This window comes from Varroa destructor, unplaced genomic scaffold, assembly GCF_002443255.2.
Source record: "Varroa destructor unplaced genomic scaffold, Vdes_3.0 BEIS01000005.1, whole genome shotgun sequence".
In the NCBI taxonomy this organism is placed as follows: Eukaryota; Metazoa; Arthropoda; class Arachnida; order Mesostigmata; family Varroidae; genus Varroa; species Varroa destructor.
In genome coordinates, this window is record NW_019211458.1 from 19,885,486 (window position 1) to 19,907,271 (window position 21,786).

General features: G+C 43.1%; 1 long non-coding RNA gene across 5 annotated transcripts in view; it reads left to right on the plus strand.

Moving 5' to 3' along the window:
- LOC111251822 (uncharacterized) overlaps window positions 1-2,726 on the plus strand; it is a 20,498-nt gene extending 17,772 nt beyond the window's left edge. For all 5 annotated transcript variants that reach the window (XR_015328709.1, XR_015328712.1, XR_015328708.1 and 2 more), the window contains one exon: window positions 1,104-2,726. This is a non-coding gene — a long non-coding RNA (uncharacterized LOC111251822). The remainder of the gene's footprint in view (window positions 1-1,103) is intronic.
- The last annotated feature ends 19,060 nt before the right edge of the window (window positions 2,727-21,786 follow it).

A 21,786-nucleotide genomic window follows, 5' to 3' on the forward strand; every position in this document is an offset into this window, starting at 1 on the left:
TATATATGAGCTGATGTTTCGAAGAAAAAGCTTAACTTGATCGTTGCGAACTGATTGGGTATGGTAACATGGGTAACGAGCACCTTATTAACGCGCACCAAACGAATTGTTCGTGAAAAAAGTATAGAGTCAGCCATTTAAATTTAGACAATTTTGATTAACGTAAATTTGAAGAAATTCTTGCATTGTATAGATGATGTTAAGATATACTAATATTAATATTAGAATTGATTTTATTGCCAAAATTTTATTCCAAAACATTTTTTCGAAAAACGTCTCAATTTCAGAAACTGAAAATGACTGGTCGCCCTTTTATTACATATGAGTTATAAATTCCCCTTATGCGTTCCTGAATTCAACATATCATTGAGTCAGAAAAACTAATTTTCAATTGGCTACGAGATAAGTGTGTGCATGCTGGCAATTCTGTAAGTTTTAAATTTTTCTTAGGAAGTAGCTAGTCCTAGAAGCACATCCGTGCTGATCAGTGCTTGTATACGATGAGTCTAAATAAACAAAGACTACTCATAGTTTCAAAGTTACTAGTTATCAATTTGATACCTTCCTAAGTTGACGAAATAGTTGTGTTGATTTATTTAGTTAGAATACTGATATCCACCTTTGTCACAGCACAAAATATAGATCGCGGGTGGTCCTGAAGGAAAAGCACATATCTTAATACTTGCGATGCTGAATCCCTGGATCATCCAGCGATTGATTATCATCGCGTCGTTAGCCTGGAAGCTCACCTCATAGACGAGCCTGGAAACGAGCGCCTATAGCGGTATGCACTCATTTGTGCCAAAGGGGAAGACCGATTCGATTAGTAATGATATTTATCTATCAAGCATACTTGGCGTATCTGATATGGTAAATGTATCGCATATTATTATCAGAAGAACGCTAAATATGTATGTGTGGCCCAAATGAGTCTGTATCCTCAATGAAACGATTAGCCGATGGCGCAAAACCGAAGTGAGGCATGCATAATAGACGCAGATCCTTTTCCTCCAAGGCTATATATAATCATAATAATTAAAATATCAGTCATATAATATATATATATACAACTGATATTTTCCTTTTCTTTCTCTGCTTCCAAGAATATCTCAACGGAACAAAGCAAAGTTGTAAAAATGAATTTTGCCAGTGAGCCAGCTCCTTGATGACAACTAAAACGACGCCGGCAGTCCATAAAAAATGTAATATTACTATAATATAATGCGAGTATTTGTATTGCTGTTGTAAATTATTCTAGCAGAATTCATTCATATGTAGATTTAACACATAAACAGAAGTTTAGCTGTCTAACTTTCAAAGAGCCATGGGCGATGGCTCAGGACGAGCTCTATCAAGCAAGCGTAACCAGCGCGTGTGGTTAGTAACGCCAGTTTGACAACAACAACAACAAGAACAGGCAACACGACGAGATAACCCTGCTACAATGACACAAGCGTTCTTCAGCGTTTCAGGGCAGGTCGCGACTCGTTTTAGTCAGGGCAAGCCAACGACGAGTCACGAGACTGCGCGGCGACCAACGTCACGAGACAGTCAACAAGGAAATATGTGCGACGCAGGATATATAGTCAGTTAGACAACATGCACAGTCACAGATGCAAATGTAAAGAGGGAAAATAAGGGGCCAACTGACGAAGGGTGGAGCGTCCACGAGGTAACCGATGGCGGGAGGAGCATGAACGATTGTGATTGCGACAACAATGGCGACAACGATTTGGCTTCTTAACTTGAACAACAGCTTGAGTTGGGTCTCACAGCGGCTGGTGATGGCAGCTTGAGCAGAAGTTCCATTCGTCTGTTAATAGGGAGTTGGGAGCTGGTTTTCACAATAATCGTATTATTGTTGTAGCTGCGGTCGGAGCAGTAACCGAGAGCTGAAACTTCCTCCTCATCCTGATTTTTGTCGCTGTAAAACCTGTGATGCGGATGGAAGATGGCATGGTGGATGCTCGATTAACGTTGCCACGTTCCTGCAGCTGCTTCACAGAAGACTATGACTGAAGATTGAGCACCGAAAAGCAAACGAATCGAGCAGAAATTACAGTGGCTAGTAACACAGGCTAGCGGCTTATCAGGGCCCGAGGACGAAAATGCGATGGCATCGGTTAATATAAAGGTACATGCTGGAAGCTGGGACGATTGTGCTAAGGCCAAATTGGCCACATGCATACAAAAGGATCGATTGTGATTATGGTTTTGCCGCGGTCATCGCTGTCGACACCATCAACAATGAAGTCTAATAGAGCGGAACAATAGCTCAATTGAATGCTTACGCTATAAATTCAGAATCGAAAATCTTAGAGACGATAAACAAATTGCTATATATAATTAGGAAAAAAAAGATTACAACTACAGATATAAAGCCGAATGTTTTATCTGGCATCGTGCACTTAATTAGTGTTCTTATGCGTGATTACTAGACAGAAAAATCATAATAGGTGTCAACTAAAAGTTTGTGTTTTGTTGTTTAACATGTTGAATTCAGTTACATAGAGGAAGCATTTTTTGGACCATGTTTGTTGTTAACAGTTCGATGACCTGGTGTTTACCGCGTATTTTTATACCAGGTACCCGTTTTCAAAATAAGCGCACTATAATTTTAAATATTATGCAAAAAATTATTTAATTTTAAGCACATATATATGCTACTCTTAGAAAACTACTATGATTGTGAAAATAAAGCAAGTCTAAATAACGTGCTAAAACGATGTCGTTTTGTTTCTATATGAATTTTTTAGTCCAGTTGTTACTATCTTTTTTTTTATGGATAAATTAGCAGTATATTGATTGCATTTAGATATCACTGATGCCATATCTATACGTTATTTTATATATACGGGCTTAAACTTCTATTTCCTGTGTCCATTAGCTCCATGCATCGGTACTACGAAAAGGGTAATCATCTTCTACCAAAGGCGTCCGAGAGGCTAGTAATTTTTAATGTAATGTGATTGAGAAGAAATGTTCAAGGTTATATTCGGTCCTTTTTCGGTATTTCGGAGGCCCAGACGTATCTGCCAAATATAGAACGCGTTGGGTTAGTATAAGTTGCTTTCTAGCATCTTCGCGCACGAATACAACCGAATACTTTCATTTACTAAATCGCAGTAACGCTTCCCATTGATAACCATCGCCTCTACGCAGTTTCTAATGATTTTTTAATTTGTAACGAGCACAACGAAAGGGGGTCAATCAAAATTATTCTTTTTCTCTTTTTACTGTATAGCTATTATTTAGGACAACGATTATCATGTGATCGGCCTCCCACCATACGTTAAGCCTAACCGGCGCGATTCCCTGGACCTGTCGGACGCCTTAGTGTAACCATCGCTTTATGCTGGCGTGTTGTCCTGTTATGTTACCTTTGGATTTCAATGAATTCCATAAACACGAAATATAAGACCTTAGCCTCATGTTTTCCTAATGACAATTCAAGTACTATCAGTCTAGTATAGTAAATGGACAACTCCATAAACAAATTCTACAAAATAAATAGGAACGTACCCTTCGTAGCGCCAGTTTTTTTTTTCGCTTTTTATTCCCTAGTTCCCCTGCAGCTTTCAGGACACGCTTGGGTTATCCTACGAGGACGGGAACATTCCGTCTGACGTATTGTAGGAAAGACGTAATCATTTATCCAGAAGTGCCATACGCTCAATGACACCCAACATGAAATGACGCGCGATCACGCTACAAAGCAACAGATAAACATCACTTGATGCAGCGAAGCGTCCGCCACTGAAATAGCGACGCAAAGGCAACGCTAGCTAAGAGGTACACTTCAACGACGAGCTCAAGTGATGGGCAGGGTTCGAGTCGGCTTGTTTGGTGTGTTCTTCAAATTCACCGTGTCCATTTCTTTGCAGATATACATCGGGTTCTAATAAACAGACTCAAAGCTCTGCGATATTTTTAATTTTTAATGAAAAATCAGACGATTTTAAGGAAGCATATGTGGGAGAGAGGGCGAGATATGATTGAGAGATGTGATTTGTCTTAACAAGTGACAATTTGTAGCACACAAAGCTTACCTATGGGAAGCGTGTGTGTATATGGTATTGAGACATAAGAATTTTAATGGATCGTCTATTGGTTGTGGTCAATTACGCGTTTGGTAAGAAAAAGGCGTTTTTGGCACAGCTTTATTTTGCGTCATTAAATCTTTGCTTCGCTCGGCTTCTACTTCCCTTTTTTTTGTATACAACTGCTAAGCAATTTGACTGTTTGATTATGTCTCCCCGCCGTGCAGTTATTGATGCCGCATGACTCCGACTAAGCAAATCAAAGATATCTCGATGTTCATCTAGCGAGGATCATTATCTTCATAGAGAAGAGAACAAAACATTTGACAAGCAGGATTTCTATACGATGACGAGGCCGTCTCCTGCGAGTGCCACCACATAAATGTGGCAGGTGGATCACGGACTGATAGCGATCGCAGTTGTGGCTAAAGCTGATTCTAACGGCTCACGCCAGCCATCGGTCGATCGAGCGAACGCATGTTGGCGAACGTGTGTATGATCCATGATTGTAATAACGTTATTATGACTCTTACTATAATTAAGTTATTAGACCATGTCGAGGTATAGAGGAGTATCAAGTACGCTACGTATCATGGTTAGAAGAGACAGTGCATAATACTAATGCGGTGTTTGTGTGTCCGCGTAATTACGTTAAGTTGATAAAACCGAACGGTGGCTGGGCTTTGCCGATTGCGGTGTCAGACTGGGCGACCCCAGCACGCTGGATAGAGCCGGCCATGCACGCTCCGCTTGTGGGCACATGGGTATCTGTGCTTGCGTGTATATTCGCGGAGAATGGCAATGCCGATTATAAAGGTCTAGCTAATTAGATGATTATTGCGATGTTAGATAATCTTCTGCCAATTATAGTTGAGCGTATGGGTGAGATGAGAGCCGCTTAAGCTGTGGCAGCTTTTAGCTTCTGCTGGTTTTTCCTTTGCTCTGAATAGTACCACTGTGGCTGTTCCTGGAAATTTTCGACAGGCTGATGACCATAATAGACTCGCTCGTTATGGGGAAGAAACGAACGCGACGTTACTGTGATAAATAGATAATATCGCGCTGCCAATTGGGCTCGTATACGCGCGTCGACGAGATGAGTAACTTAGAAGCGTTCAGCCGGCGGTCGGTGTTAGGTCTACAACGTCGTTCCATTTTTCGTCTGTAGATGTTTTTGTTTATTATTTAGATTTGCGTTGAATGACAGACGTATGCACTACGCTCAACGATGGTGAAGGTCAGTTTTTCGGCAGTGGCTGGGGGTACTGAGCCTACACGCTGAAGCCTTTCCTACCCACACGAATCTAGTTAAATCACCCCTTTTCACGGAATTTTAAAGTGCCGCCTCTAACCACTACAAAGCAATGAGTATTTGTTTGTGTATACGCTAGATGACTGCTATATGGTCACCGACCGTAGCCGAAATGGCGCGGTGCCTATGTATGTATATGACAGAAACGGCAGAAACGCATGCCCCAATATACATGCACGTACAGAGTTCCAAACCGTGCTGCCGAGCTGGACGAATAGATCTGACTGCCCGAGTTAGGGAAATCTGTGAATCCACAGGATGAAAAAGCGATCAATTTCTCTGACGGATTCACTGTAAACCAGCCAGCGCACGGATTATCCGTCGCGAACCAGCCGAAAAAATCTGGAGGCATCACTATTACGTATAGATCGGATCGTCACCACCAGCAGCAAGAGCAGCTCTGCGAATTTAAGAAGGCCAAAAAGATAGAAAAGCGTCTGTGTCCCCCCCCCCCCCCCTTCCTATACGTATGTGTGTGCAACAGGAAAAATAAGGCAGCGTACAATTTGACCGTTTTGTCATTCTTATATGTAATAATATTTGTTGTGTTGTTATTTCTCGTTGTTTCGGTTGCTAGTACTGATTACTTGTTTCTTCCATAATACTTAGTTGTTTATCGTTGCTTATTCTGACTCGTTCGGCTTTTTCTGCCGGTCATCATTTTGCAGGAACGGCAAGGTTACAGGCAAAGGGGCTAAGGGTCGCTATTATCTGATAACGAATGTAGTCAACGAGGGAATCCGAAATGATTGTGATTTGCCAAAAGCGTCCGAATCGCAAAATTTCACCCTCTTGTCTTGTTATTGACAGAGAGCAAACGGATGCTGACGCTATTTGTCCGCTGTGAACCACCCCGCGCTGGTCACTTGTTCTTAATTTCTTGCTATTTTCTGCTGTGTTATTGTGATGTCGCTGCGTCGTGCTCGATTCATTCGCGGCAACGGTGGCGTCGAAGCGATCGATCACGGTTAAAACGGTCGTTGTCAGTAAAAATGTGCTCATTGTGCGGTTATTTGACAACACGATAGAACTACGTGGATAATCTTCCAGCCAACGGATGTGGGATGCTCACGAAAAAGATACGTGCCAAAAAAATTTATCGCGCAGCGTATTTTTCTATAGGCTAAATGATAGGTTTGCGACGGTCGCAGGTGTAGCCTTTTTCCCAATGCGATTGAAATATATATGAAAAGTCCTGTATCATGACGTACCTAGTGATGGGATGCTTCATGTGAAATCTCATCGTCACATTAGTAGTGTGTGAATTAGTCTTGGCGTGGCTCTTCGAAGCATGCCCCGAGTCTGCTTAAGATTGAACGTAATCAAGCGCCAGACTTTTCGCTGGAAAAGCACGACGGTGTGTTGCTGACACCTAGTTGAAACAAACTTTGATACTAGATAAACAACTTCTAATAAAAATGTGAGAGTGATAACAATTACAAATGAAACAAATATTACCCAGCATGTATGTTAACGAGCATTTCTCTAGGCTGCATCTTACGAGCGACGAAAAGACTGAGAGCTCTGACACTTTTATTGTCGTCGTTCATCCGATCTCTGAGCTACGCTTTAGACTCGGGTATGCTTAGTAATAATTTTAGCTTTGTTGCAACCTTTTCCGGTAAACCATACATGCACAAGACGCTCATGATCAAACGAAAAATAAAAACATCGCAAGGGAAAAAGACCTTAAAAAGGCTTTAAAAGTAAATTACCACAAACCAGAAATAAAGGTTAAACTTCTATATTATGACTCTTCATCAAGCGGTTTCAGCTAACTGCTTCAGCCGTACGGCAGGGTCCCGTCTCTCAGATACGCATTGGCAGAAAGCAATTGTTTCATACAAACTCCTCTATATAACCGTTGTATTTAGAGTGGCAACACCTTAATAGTAACAGGAAAAATAGTTATAGTGATAAGGCCATTAAATTGGTATGAATTTATTTTCCCGCACGCGTCTGCATTTATTCGAGAACTACAGGTGCGCTCGAACTTCCAACTTGTCAAGTAGCAAGCTGTCGTGCCTGACGTTTTTTTTCCCAAACGTGTTATCACTGAAATTAATGATGGCACTAACTTGCAGCTGAAACTCAACAAGCGCACTAAAAAATGAAGAAAGTAGGATACAGCGTGATAAAAAAATCCTACTTCAGCTTCAGTGATCCGCTGCTGTGTGGACGCAGAGAGTATTTTCAGTGGGGTTCGCTTCCCTGCCCAAGCTGAAAATAGTGTCCGCAAGAGACTGCGCTAATTTAATCAGACGACGACGATGACAAAGCAGGATACAACCGAAAGCAGTGGCTGTCAACTTGGCCGCAGGCAAGAACAAGAAGTGGTGGCATCAGCGGGAGAGAACGACAGGTAGAGGAAGGTACAGTAGATCACGGGCGTAGAGCTTGTCACGTTCAGCGTACAACAGAGAAGCATTGACAAACGGGATACGCCAGGAAATGAAAATCCTTTCTTTTTCTTCGACTATGTTCTGTCCTACGACCACCTCTGACGACATCCGGTATGCCCGTTATGTATAGAACAAATGATATATATGTATAAATGTATATCCTATTCGGATTTCACCCCTGATAAGCTGGCAAAAAGCGCACCGGGTGGCTTTTTACTTTTCGCAAAATTACTATACGGGAGTTACGTGGAATAGAACGCTCGATTGAAACATCGGCGTTCTGTGGCAATGACATTTCGAAGTTGAACTCAGCTCGTTGGAATAATTAGCTCTACGTCCTCTAGAAAAATATCCACCATATCTTGGAGAACTGCTCGCAAAATGCGCCTAAAATAGCGAACTGCCTAAAAAAAGAATAAAAAATGATTACCAGAACGGAAGATCGTTAGGTTATGTGAAAATAAATTTTTAATTATTATGGCATATTGGTTTGTTTTTCCGCGGGTCTATTGATTGTATCGACATGCTTTCTATAGGTTATGTGAGCGACAACATGTGTCGTTCTTAGATATCTTAGGGGGAGCACAAGCAATTTCTTAATCTTCTTATGGTTAGTTTCGCTACGTTGGCAGTTTCGGTACATTGGTAGGCCGTTCTCACTGTAGTTACCTTTTAGTTCCTTACTTACCTTTTAGTTACCGGCATTTCATCCTCATACGCAGTATTATGACTTCGAGTTATTCGTAGTTTGAGCTGGAACGTCAGCGGGCAACAAAGAGCAGTTTCAGACAACAATTTTCATTTTGAGGCATAGATTTAGCAAGAGAGATACTTCAAATGTGTTCATCGTTGTCGGTCAGGTAGAAATCAAGCGGAACGCGTTCAGTGATCTGACAGTGGTCGTTATAGCAACAGTTACACAGTAACGCAGTTACGCCGACAGGTGCGGGAGATAACTAATTGCTACTGAATAACCGGCGAAACGCATCGACTGCGAAGCGGCAAGAGACCGAACCAGATCTGAAGTGAGCTGTTATTACCGCTCGAGGCGAGTAGCTTATCGACGTTAGGCGTCAAGTGCGTTTCGGATTGAACCGAGCTCATTCAGTTGAATATTCTCCTCATTACTCCGATCCTGCTGTTCAACCAGTAATAGTAATACAACGACTACGCCGGCCATTCCGACGGCAGGTCCTGCTAGTTCTGCCAACAGATGTCGCATTGCTTCAACCTCCTACGCGGCAAAAAAAGCTCTCCACCATGTTTAGCGTATCGAGACCACTGCTGCGCACGTGTCTTACGCGTAGTTACTATAGCATCCAATCGAATGGCTAGCTTTATCCTAACCGAACTCCCTGAGCTTCCGACTTCGGCCAGGATACACGTCCCACCCTAAACATACTGTGTTAAAAAAGACAGTCGCCTGTAGCAGTTGTATAAATACCGTTCAGTTTTTTCGCTTCTGTTAGTTCCCGCACCCTTATTTCTATGTGTTAGATCCTATCTAGTTCACTTACAAATTATCGTTTGTAGTATTATGATGATGGTGTTCGCCTATCGGTCTGTGCGTCTGCCGGTCCGCACAAATAAGACGAAGGCCCACATATGTCAGCGGAGTGGCGTTCTCGATTGACTAATATTATGGTTTAGTTCAGTTCAATAGGGCAAACTAACAGCATCGTTAGCACGGGCAACAGTAAGAGGGAACGAAAGACGAAGAAGCGGCCGCGCTAAGAGTGGCACACGAACGCTTATAGTGCGTTTAGTAGTTTGGTGGTGGAGGGGTCGAGGGTCAGGGACCCAGTCTTCCGTTGCTTCTATAGAGATATCTTTGCGACCTGCCTCCTGCTTATAGCACTGGCTTGTGACTGCTATATAATTTGTCCTACAAGCGAACACTTTGTATCGCAACCGATTTTTGACTCGACGCGAATCTGGAGTTTAACTGTCCATCTGAACGTAGAATTGTTGGCTTTCAGGCGCGGTTCTTGTCCTTTCTTTTCAAAATAAAATGCCAAGCCCGTGTGCATTCTGTTTGATCAATGCAATAACAGCGTAGGTTCTGTGCACGCTGAAAAGGACCTTATTTTAACTACTTTCCATTGGTTCAGTTTAACTTTCCTAGCGTGCCAGTAAGCAGGCGGAGGCCTTCCGAGTAACTGCGGGGTCGAAATTCGACAATAGAATTAGATTTTAATTCGTAAATTGTCAAAATAGTAGTTGCGTTGTTCAGTTGTCAAGTTGAGCAAGTTATAAGTCGATCATATGTATTTCTCGTTTAAACCAAAAGAAAAAAATTCTGACTTACTAGCCGCTATGCACAGATGTAGTAGTGCCTGAAGCATCATTGTCTTCATTAAGATGCGCTGAGGACTTGGGCAATCTGGCTATTATCTAAGATTATGAAAGATGCCTCGCAGCCGGCTATTAGCTAGCGTAGGTTCATTGTGGCGCTCATCACCTGCCGCTCAGGCAAGCAGACGACTACGTTCGACGTCTGTTATATTGTTATTATGCTATAAGTAACCGTTATTCCCTGTCAATCATAAGTGCGTTGGACAAGCTCGTGAGAAGGCTTTCGTTCTGAGTTATTGGAACGGTTTAGCTAAGATACTCTGTCTGTGTGGGAAAAACTCGTCGTTAGCGGCAACGAGATAGTGATCTACTACCCTTTTTTCAACAAGGGAAAACGAGGAACGTAGCGATTGCAGCAGCAGAAAGACCAGGAAATGTAGCGACAATGGTGCCCAGCATCGGCGACAACCTCAACCCCGACAACGACAAAATGTGCCGCGGCTACCGACAACAAAAATGTAGTAGCCATTTCTGGCACAGGGGTTCTGCCGTAAGATACAGCTGAAGCCATCCCAGCCAACCGGAGTCTACCATCAGGAATTTGGGGTCTTATAGGTTTCGCATCACACAGTAAAAACACAACGGCGGTGCCGCGGCAGAAGCGATAACAACGAGATTTGCACAACTGCGATCACTCGATTGTTCGTCATAACGAACACGAATTCGAACGCCGGTACCGACAAGCAAAACTATAATTCGATAGAATCATTTACATCAACTGAGCCAATTCCATACGCACACACATACTCACTGTTCATCTAGATCTACTTTAACAAAGCAGCGAGGAGACAATAGCAAAACGTTCTGACGCTATTGTACGGCGCTCTGAGACAGTTCCTCTAGCGGCGCCCAAGGCAACGTAGTTAGCACAGGCACCGCCGTCGAAGGGGTGCCAGCATTGCTATTCGAGTAGACCCCCTTGCCGGCCTCGTATATGCCTTCGGAGCAAAGGCAAAGCATCAGTGTACCGGAAGATCACAACCCGCGCTTATACATAACACAACAGTAAATGAGCAAAAAGAAAAGTGGGACTCCTGCAGCAGCAACGGTCGTTGTAACCCATACGTGATGAGCAGCATGTCACCACCGCCGCCGTCTCAAAGACTATTTACTCTACCACGATTACATTATAATCACTCTATGCGTGTGTTTGCGTAGTCGTCCTGTTGAAACTAACGAATAGCGTATTGCCGTCGTGTCGCCTCGATGCTCGCTGCAACCCACTCATAGACTCTTAGCCTAGTAGTTGTGCTTATTTTTTTCATCACTACCGATATCAGCGGCATCGTTAGCGCAGTCTTATTGTTGTTAGTCGCATTGCTACAGAAAAAACAGCAACGAAATAGTTCATCGTAGAGCATATCCCATACTTCCCCTGGGATAGCGTCATAAACGTTGGGATCTCCGTCGAAGATGACGACTAGAACGACAAAAAGAAACAGAAATCCCCGCCTGCCGTCGCTGGCGCCGTTCGTGCCGCTACTTATACGAGTACACAACTTAATGGCTGCATCATCATTTCCATTACAATACTCACCTTACTTCTGGCGCTGCTAGACATCGGCCAAAAGGCTATGCATCGATATGCTATTAGATACAGATAGATACTTCGTAAAGCGTATCGTTCGAATGACGACGCCGGATAAGGATAGGGGAAACCCAGATGATGCCGGCCATGATGGCAGCGTAACCTCGACGGAGCTTAGCTGCTCCGCTTTTGGAGCTAGATAAACCGCTCGGGTACCGATAGTTACATGGGGATGCAAGAGAAAGCGCGAGAGTGCCAGAGAAACGGGGGTGATCAGAGGGAAGTTAGAAAAAAAATATGGAAAAGTCGAGTAAAGGGCATTGAGTAAAGCTGGCGGTGTATAGAACCAAATTCACTAATAGTAATGGAGCAGCACTATGCAGTAGCCGATCATAGCGGCCCGGAGCGCTTCAGTCCATCCATATTCATCAGCCAACAGCGATTTGGCAAACCGAAAGAACGCGCAATAGGACCGACGAGCAAAAACCGTCAGGGGATGGATATGTTGTAGATAGACAGTGAAAAAAAACAGCCAATGACTTCATCCGTCGAGGCGACTGACGACGATCATTTTCCGTTACGTCGGCAGAGGGGGCCGGGAACTTGTCGAGAGGCGGACGGATGAACGTTGAACCAGCGTGGTGAACTGACAGAAGGCTAAATAAATAGAGGACCTCGTCGGTCCCGATGGCGACGAATGGATAGACTCGCCACTCAGAAGCCCCTGTCGCCGAACAACAGCGATGGCTTGACGCCCGGGTCAGAACATCGATAGCTGCACCGGTCCTCGATCAATGCTTCGTTAGTTTTTTCTACTAAGCTGAAGGCGTTCTCTCGTGTCGTAGTTAGCGTATGGCACCTATAAGGGCGGTACTGACGAAAAACAGAGCTTCAAATGGCCCCACGTCAGTAACAAACAAGCCAAGCACAATTTTTTGACGGAATTATCTAATGGATCGTTCGTTCTGTTTTTCGAAACATATTTGCACGCGTTTGGTCATCTTTCTAACAATACAAACAGAAAAAAATTAAGCCAATTCTATTTATCTGCCCTGAGTCCGCGAATGGTAACCTCAACGCGGCAAACCAATCATCGAATCGAGTGTATACGATCCTATCGCATCAAATGTACTGTCATATGATTTTAGTAGAAAAAAACAACAATAAATAAGCGGGGTAGAATTTTTCAGCGTCAGTAGTCTACTGGTAACATTGACTTGTCGCCTGTAGAGGCGGTATGAATTGCAAGCGCCTAACATAAAAACACCGAAGATAACACGGTCCATTATTATATAACTGAAGTAAAGCAGCCACATCATGATTTTGATGGGTGTTACTTGAAAAAAACAAACGGGGAATACCGTCTTTAATTTTTCTATGGGTTTGTTTGGCTTATCAGGTATCAAGCGGTCTGATCTATTGCAATAACTGCGGCAGACAACATTAACACGCGACGCCCAAGGCACGATACGCAAGGTGCCACCTAATTGAAAGGACGAACGATGATTCTGTCCAAGTTTAAGCAGTTTTTGGTGGGCATGCTCAATTACTTTTCAATTTCAGTTGATTATAGTGGCAATAAAAGATACTGGTTCAAAAATTGCTCTGGTAGACAGCTTATTCTATCGAAATGTATACATGTAGCGGTCATCATATAGCAGCAAACGTATAGCCTGGCAGGTGGAGTTGGGGATCGTCTAGTTTTTAACTGTATACGTATTATATTAGCTTACTTAGATAGTGAACGCTCTCGAGATAATGAGTTTGCCTCACATACGATGCTGCCCTGTGCTCGTCGTCGTTATACTTTGACATTTCCTATTTGTTCTTGTAATTTGAATGGACGTACGTTCGTTTAGACTGAGGCTATAGCAGTTTGCTGACCAGTTTAAAGAGATAAAATTCACATTTGTCCCGAGCGCGTGATGCGGTTCGTTGCAGTCCACTGACACGTTTACGGCCGCATTACAAAAAATACCAGTAAACCCTATCAGAACGACAACTAGGGGCATCGTAACGAGTAACCTGAACGTCTCGTTTACGATTAATACCAGCGATAACTAAGACCTTCCATTATAGACCCGGTTAACTTGCACCAATTAGCACATTGTCTGGTTGCTCACGCCCATAATGATTTGGTATAGCTCATCCCAATAAACAGATTATTGGGTACGTAATTTTGGGTACGTAAACCGCCACAGGTACCGTCGCCTATCGTAGCATCAATGTATCATTGCGTCGTTCCTGTGTGGCTACTTGTATAGCCACGTAATTTCTGTTCCACTTCTTTTTTTTTTGCTTTTGGTGCTGTGTCTCATTATATACGAACGTACTGTTGATCGTCTATTTCCCGCTGGGAGAGGTGCGCGGTCAATATTCAAGTATTGATTGCCGGCATCTTTGTACCTCAGTTGAGGAAGCGATTTCTGTGTCGACGGTGGGATCCACAGCGGCAGCCAGCGCTCAAAGGTCGATGCCAGTCAGTGTCGCGTTAGTTCTACAACAAAGCAACCGGGGGTAGCCGGAGCAGAAAGAGAGCTCTCGAAAACACTGCAAATCGATCGTTGGACGCTAGGAGCCATCGCTCAAACTTCCACAGGAACCCGGCAGTCACGGAGCGGTGGTGGACGGGCCGAAGGAAGCTGAAAGGAAAAATAAGATAGAAAAAATTTTAAACGAAGATGACGGACAATCAGTAACAAGTGATCGAAAACGCCTCGACAGCGAGTCGTTCGATGAGATAAAAGAGCTCACTTAATTGGATAGAAACTGTCGTTGGAAAACGACGTTAGAAAGCACAAGTGCGCGTAAACGAGCCAGAGGTCCTATCGTGTATTTTTGAGAGAGAGAGAGAGAGGTCTCATACGAGCTGTCCTTCGCCTATGTGCTAATTAACTTTCCGTCCGATCCAAGCCTGCTACAAGTAAATCGTAAGCAAATGGATACGTACAGTGGATGCTTACCTGATCGCAGCCAAACGCGTAACCGGAATCGGGGTCAACTTATCCTGCCCACTACTACAACTTGCACTTCCCTGATAATAATTTTCTATGTACAGATGGATCAACGGGAAAATGTTTGCTTGCGGCTGCAAGCACTGAGAGATAAATGCAACAAATACAAACATATTGCTATTTCTGTTATTTGTCATTGTTATTACAGCTACTGTAAATATACGAAAATTCTAGCCAACGTCCGTGATTTTACTCAACCAACAGCAGCGTAAGCAGTTGCTGGTCATCACTTCAAATCATTAATCTGTTACACCCCATCATCAGAAACGTTGCTACTACCGTCATCAGCTTTATGCAGTAGCGCATCGGCCAGCTACATAGAATCTTCCCTGTTGCGGTGTTGTCACCACGCGGCAACAAATATGAGGAAAGTCGCAAATCAGAAAAGCACCTGTTGCAAAAATAAATGTTCGGAGAACCAGCCGTTTATGCTACTGCTAATGATGGGAAACAATCCACATATATATATATATATTTGGATAGAAAGAGAGAGTAGTATTCAGTGGGATTAGGGCTCAGTAGACGATGGATGACGCTTTAGTTGTTGTCGATTATTGATGATCAGGTCTATACGGCATACATCATCGTGTGCTTGTACTAATAACGCGGATTGAGTACGATGGTGTTCGGCGTCAGGCGTCACCAACGTGGCCATCAACGCGACATAAAACAAGCCGCGGAAGAAAATACGGTCGCAAAGCCTACGCATTACCATTCTCTTTCAAACTTTTTCTTTCTACTATTCATAGCTACAACCCGCATGGTGTAGCAAACTGCAGCAGCAAAAGTCTCCCTTGGTCATCCCTCACTCCGAACAGCAGCTCGAGTTCTAGCCGCCGATGTAAACGACGACAATTGCAGATGGTCGATTGATGACCGTGTTACTGTTGTCGAAATAAGCGTCGGATAGAATGAAGACGTCAAACGAATCACTGCGGCCCCGCCTCCGTGGAGATTCGCTGGCTAAACATGATGCTCGAAAGCGAAGACGACGATAGTGCAGAAAACGATGAACACCGGAATGAAGTAGGTGGAACTCGTAAGGGGTAGATACAATTAAACAGAGGAATATTAAGGAGCCAGCTATGCATAGGTAGGCAAACCGAAGACGACCACGGCAACCGCTATGGCGCGCGAAGTATATACAGAACAGCCCAAATGGACCGACAAAAGTGGACCATCAGTGGACTGCGACTGCTATGTGCTTTCGGTGGTGGTAAATTATAATGTCACATGCACACGTGCATAGTATCAGGAATGATGACCGCAAGTTGTTCTAGCGGATAGACGGGGTGGCTTTGGTTTGTTCTATGATGATCAATATATACAGTCATGCTGAACTGTGCCGGAACGTAAATGGGGGTGTGAGGTAACTTAACCAGAGAAAAGAACAGAACTTACTGAAATTGAATGTGTTAAGAAAGCGACAATTGTGGCGTATCATCCTCAAAAAGCTTTGACGAGGCAACTGGTTTCGCTCTCGATTCTGAAGAACCCTGGTAATTATGTACCGGTATCTATTTGTAATAACACGAGCAGTATTATTTCGTATACTATATGCATATTAAATATTGGACGAAAGGGAAAGTTTAACGGCGGCTCTAGTTCAGGCAAAATCTAGCGGATATAAAATTTAGACATTTACGGCTCATTCTCGCATATATAGCATTAAAATAGAATACTTTTCTGTTTTTCTTCTTAGCTAAACGGCGTTCAGACAGTATGATCGTGTGAGATGGGTCTGGTCCCTAACTAACAAACTCTAGATACAGTAAGTATAGGTGTGATTGGCCAAGCGCTCTTCGAGTCTATCAGTTAGTTACTAGATAAATACAGTATAACGGACGTGCTTAATTCAATTTCTCGTTTTGTATAGCATTACGTGAAGTACTTGAAAAGTCATTGCAGTGAAGAGTTCCGAAAATGTGATGCAGATACACATTGACGAGGAAGATGGTGGCAGACATATACCGATATTCTTCGGAAACACTGTTAGCTGCATGGGGAAGAGAAACTTTTATCGAGAGGCTACCGCCGACGGCGAGCTCAGTGTCGTTATATAATGTCTATAGTTAACTAACTAGTTCTTTGGTTAGCCCCTGTCCCATCTCTGCTAAAGGCAAATAGCGTTACTATGACGACTATACGATCGTATGTAATATATATATTTCTAGGTGTATGTATTTGTGTGTTTTTGTATATATTTCTAGGTGCCAGGTCAGTTTTGTTCATTTTTTGCCACTAGGTCCCTTTATTTGATCTGGCCGTGTTTGCAAGTAAGCGTGAAATCAGAATAACGTAGTCATGTAGAGTGATTGTAGCCGTCGATTAGCGGTTACATTTCAGAGAGGCAAATACCATCTGAGGGGTCCTTGTACTTACAGTTTTGTTAATTAAACCAAATATCTCAATTTAGATCCCTTTTAACGCATATGATGTCCGTATTATTAGTAAAATGGTCGGCCACTGAAGTAACTACGTATCTTGACTGACGTCTCGAATACCTTTACGTATCCTATCTTCGCCGCCGTCCATACGGGTGTCCACAAATTAGTGGAGCAATACTTAAAACGCTGACGCGCGGCGATGACGTTCCTCATTGGTTGCTACCGTTAGCTTTGGAGTGGTGACATTTTCTGCCTTTTGCGGTGAGCTACATATTATCTATATGGAATCTTTGGGTGGCTTTCATCCATACCATTCGCATACAATCAATAAACAAAATCGGTCGCACAGCATTGGATACGATCTATCATTTCCAGCGACCTCCGCCTCGTGTACGCGAATGCTATCAGCGACGAAATCTTCTGTCTATTTCACAGACGGTCGAAATAGATTTACTGAGCCAGTGATCGATAACAACAACAAACAGTATTCTCACACGACAGCCTGAATGCGACCTGATCATTGCTAAGCTGTTCTTACTCTAAATGTCGAGGAATGTTGATTTGTTTTGAGTGGAAAATGTTTCTACAGCGACTTCTAAAGTAAGTTACGCGTCTTCTGCGCACGCAGACAACTGTCAGTCTAATAACTGTGCATGCAACTTATGCTATCTCAAAAAGTTATCAATTTCGACAGACTTCTGGCTTTCGATTTCAAAAAATTCAAATGTGTCGGAAAAAACAACACGTGAGTATCGGTTGTCCCGTGTGGACCCACGCACCAGGCTCAGGTGCTACCTGGGTAAAAAACAAAAAAAACATAAAATTGATATAGCTTGTGAGTACAACCTATCATTTGACCTGTTTTTTTTTCACAACGGTCGGTGGCCAATAGCGGCACTAACTAACGTCCGGGCTCATAAACTAAACCATACAATATATATCCATCGCATTAGATATAATAAAAAAGACATACGTCATCTCAGGATGATAAACATTAGCAGGATGTATTGTATATTCGTATATAGCATATTCAACATTGTCCAATGGCACTGTTTCATCCATCAACTTATTGAATACGTTTTGGTGTTTATTTGTGTTTTACTTGTTTTTATTGTAACGTTATATAGATAGATGTGATTTAGCACTGGCGTTCCGTTCAGCCCACGGTTCGAGCCATCCACAAGAATTCCAGTAAAATCTAACGGGCACGTAGAAGCACAGGTTTATTGAACAGCAACATAATTTATAATCTATTTTTCTGTGGGTTTCTGTTTTGTTATCTAAATTGTCTACGATCGGCACTGTTTCCTCTGCAAGCGGCAGATAAACGACGCCATTAAGGCTGGAATTAATGCTGTTTTTACTACTGCCGGGCTCCCAGCTGCTGTGGCTGGCGGTCGACACTGCTATCGTTCTCGCTGCGCCGGACTGTGCCGGCAACTACGCGTCAACGTTCGCTCAGCTGCTCCCGTAACATCGGCTCCCATAAAACAGCCCGTATTTGATTGTGTGCTGATCTCTAAGCGCCCATACTAGGGCGTAGCTTTTTAATCAAAGAAGGTCATATGTCACCGACAAACATCGCTTCGATCCCGCCTCACCTCACCTTCCGCTACTCCGAAGTTTTTAGAACAAGTCCCATGTCGGCTCTATGTCCCTGTTTTCTCTCTGTGGAAACGGAATCAGGAATAGCAAAGAGCATCGCAGTCGACCTCCAAGTTGCATGAAAAAGAATAGCCGCTTTCGTTTCCCAAATTGCCAAACGCCTATTACTGTCTTGAAGTTCCGTATGTTCGCTTGATGAAAAAAGTACGTTCGGAGCAGCAGCAGAAAACTACGACCATGACGTATAGATATTACCAGAAGTCCGGTTAAATTTGATTGTACCTAACTGCAAAGAAAAAAACTCGGACGTTTCAAGCTTGCAGAAACTTTGACTAAATAATCACTCATGGCGGAAGACTTCCGTGAATACTTAGCCGATTGGTGAGGCAGAAGTTTATAGCAGAGCCAGCGTGTCTTCATTGTCTGTTGTTAATCGCCAAGTACGAACTCATCTGTTCCCGGTAGCGACTGGAACATTCATGCCTGCCCCATTTGAGTTTCTAACTAATCCTTCTATCTACACAATTGCGATTTATTATTACTAATGCGTTACAGCTATTTCAATCGGAAACCGGCTAGTTGTCAGATGACGGCCAGAAGCATATATGGAACAGAGTGTCCGAAAGATGCTTATGAGGCACCATCTAGTAGTACTTTTGAGAGATTTTTTCAACTCGACAGAGTACTGTTATAATTTAATTAAGGGGATTGTTCCCTATTATTGTGACGGTGACCTCGAGAATCTCATTAAAATAACGCCTGATCAATTCCATTCGCACTGGTCTTGCAATTTTGACATACGTCTGATCAGAACTTTTCATGATAACGCAATGGTACCAAATTCACGGCCACGTGGTTGTGTAAGCTTGACAGTAAGCACACCCGCATTCCGTTGCGTATTGAGAGCCAGCCGTCCAAAGGAACGTTCGACGGCAGACGTTGACGTAAAACAAGACCCATTTATGCCGATTAAAAGGCAAGGTACTTTGTAGATATGGTACGTGTAATTATAACAGAACAAGAACGAAATGCTATTTCGGAAAACAAATGCCTCGATAGCCCATATTCGTAGTTTTACTGCTACGTGCACAGTCGTCAACACGCGGCCGTTTTTAATTCGGACGCTTTTTTTTTTTAATTGTATTCAGTAGTGGTACACTGCAAACATCATGGTGAAATATTTCTACTTGAAATATACTGTCTCTATGATAGGTCCCAAAGTTCCACCTGTTCGAACTTTTTGCAGATGAGTTTCTGAATCATTGTCTGATATAGCAGTGTCGCACCCTCCAAAACCACACATTCCTCCGTAGGGCTTGTGTATATGGTTCTTACCGAGAACCAGGTCGAAACTATAATTGGTCAAGGGTTTTTAAACTCGCACTACGTAAAAAAAATCACATACATTGTTAGTATACGCGTACGAACTTACCGAGTTTATGCAGTCAAATGAAACAGTCTTATCGAACGTTGATTAAGGCTCCAGATTACTCGTCATCGTTGTTTAGATGCTAAAAGTGATTGTTTCGATGATGACCCTAGGGAGCTAAACTAGAGGAATACGTGGTGGTCTGAGCAACGTAGATTTGAATGATATTTCAACGGATGTAAAAGCATGATTGCTGGGTTTGCCTAGCAGCCGTAGGACAGCCCATTTCCGTTCTACATTCAGTGCATCTGAATTCACGGCGCGTGGTCCAGTGATTCAGCCACCGAAAGCGGAATGCATGTCCATGTTTATATCGAGGGAGAAAAGCTCTTATCAAACGAACGGTTAAAACAAACACTAAGATGCGACGTGTGTTATAAATAACATGTAGTAGTATAACGCAGCAATAAAACATCAACGTTAGCACTTTTTACATAAATCGGCTTGTGACAAGCATGGCTGAATGAAAATTTATGAGTTTAAGCGTTACACACCACTTGTGTGGTAGAGCCTGTGCTTAATTCAATAGAGATCGATGACTTCAGTACGCATTATTCAGACCAGTTCCTTCATTTCAAGTTGCACTGGTTCGTAAGCAATTAAGGCAGTAGTCGGCCCGTGTCGATGTGGATATCTTCTGAATGTGGTCCGGCCTGTCTAGCGGGCCTGTTGCGCGCCCTTTTCTCCAAGCATATTGTAGTTTCGCATCAGGAATGAATTTTATTTATGATATTCTCTACAGAATGACCTCTACAGAAAAAATCAAATATGACAACAGAATAGATTTCTTCCGATATTTCCCGTAGAACATAGCATTATATCCAGTACTTCGTTTCCATTGTACGGTTAGCTGATAGAACCGTTTAGCGCGTACCACGATGGCAAAACTGAAAGATCTCGACTACTTCGTTCAAGGTGAAGTTAGAGGTGACGAAATTGAATTTGTTATTTCGACCGTTAGATAGGATGATTCTAAGAGGAGAGAGGAGCAAGCACCCCCTGGCACTTGAGTTGCTTGCTGTTTCAAGGAAATTTTGGATAGCGCGGCTCGCGTACGATTCGGTCCTATTAAACAACGTCAACCTGGCATGGGCCCATGTGTGTGGGGCTGGGTCGGAATAGGTTAGCTTTATTCCGCTGCAACCACTACCCACTAATTGTCAATTCCTCTTTTGTGGGTCGCTTCAATGGTCCATGTCTGCTTTCTATGCTGGTTTAGCATGAAAAGATTTCCCACTTGACAATGTATCGCATCGCAAAGAAGTACGCGGCTGAAGGAGAAACGCAACGAGGTGTCAGTAGAGCACCACGAAAAATCATCGACATAAGAACGGTGAGGACTTTAACGTGAGCCAATGCCGTACAAAAGTGTGTTGACGACGTGCACTCTGTTTCGATTAGGGAATTGCGGTTAGGGATGCGAGTGGGCCTGCGATTTTGCGAGTTGCCTACGAAGACCTCAAGTGAGCCTTTTGTTATAAGGTTTTTTTCTGACTTACTTTCTGCGGATAATAGAAACCTGAGGTTTTATCGCTGTCGTTTGCTACTCTATCCATTCTTCGATTATTTTCGAAACGTTTTTTATCCTCGATGTAAAAATCAACCGCAGAAATCATCGCGGTGTCTTTCTGACGAGTAACAGCTAGCTAGGATTGAAGGTCGGTCGAGCGAAATGGCAAGATATAAAAGCGGCCCATCTCGCGGATTATTCGTT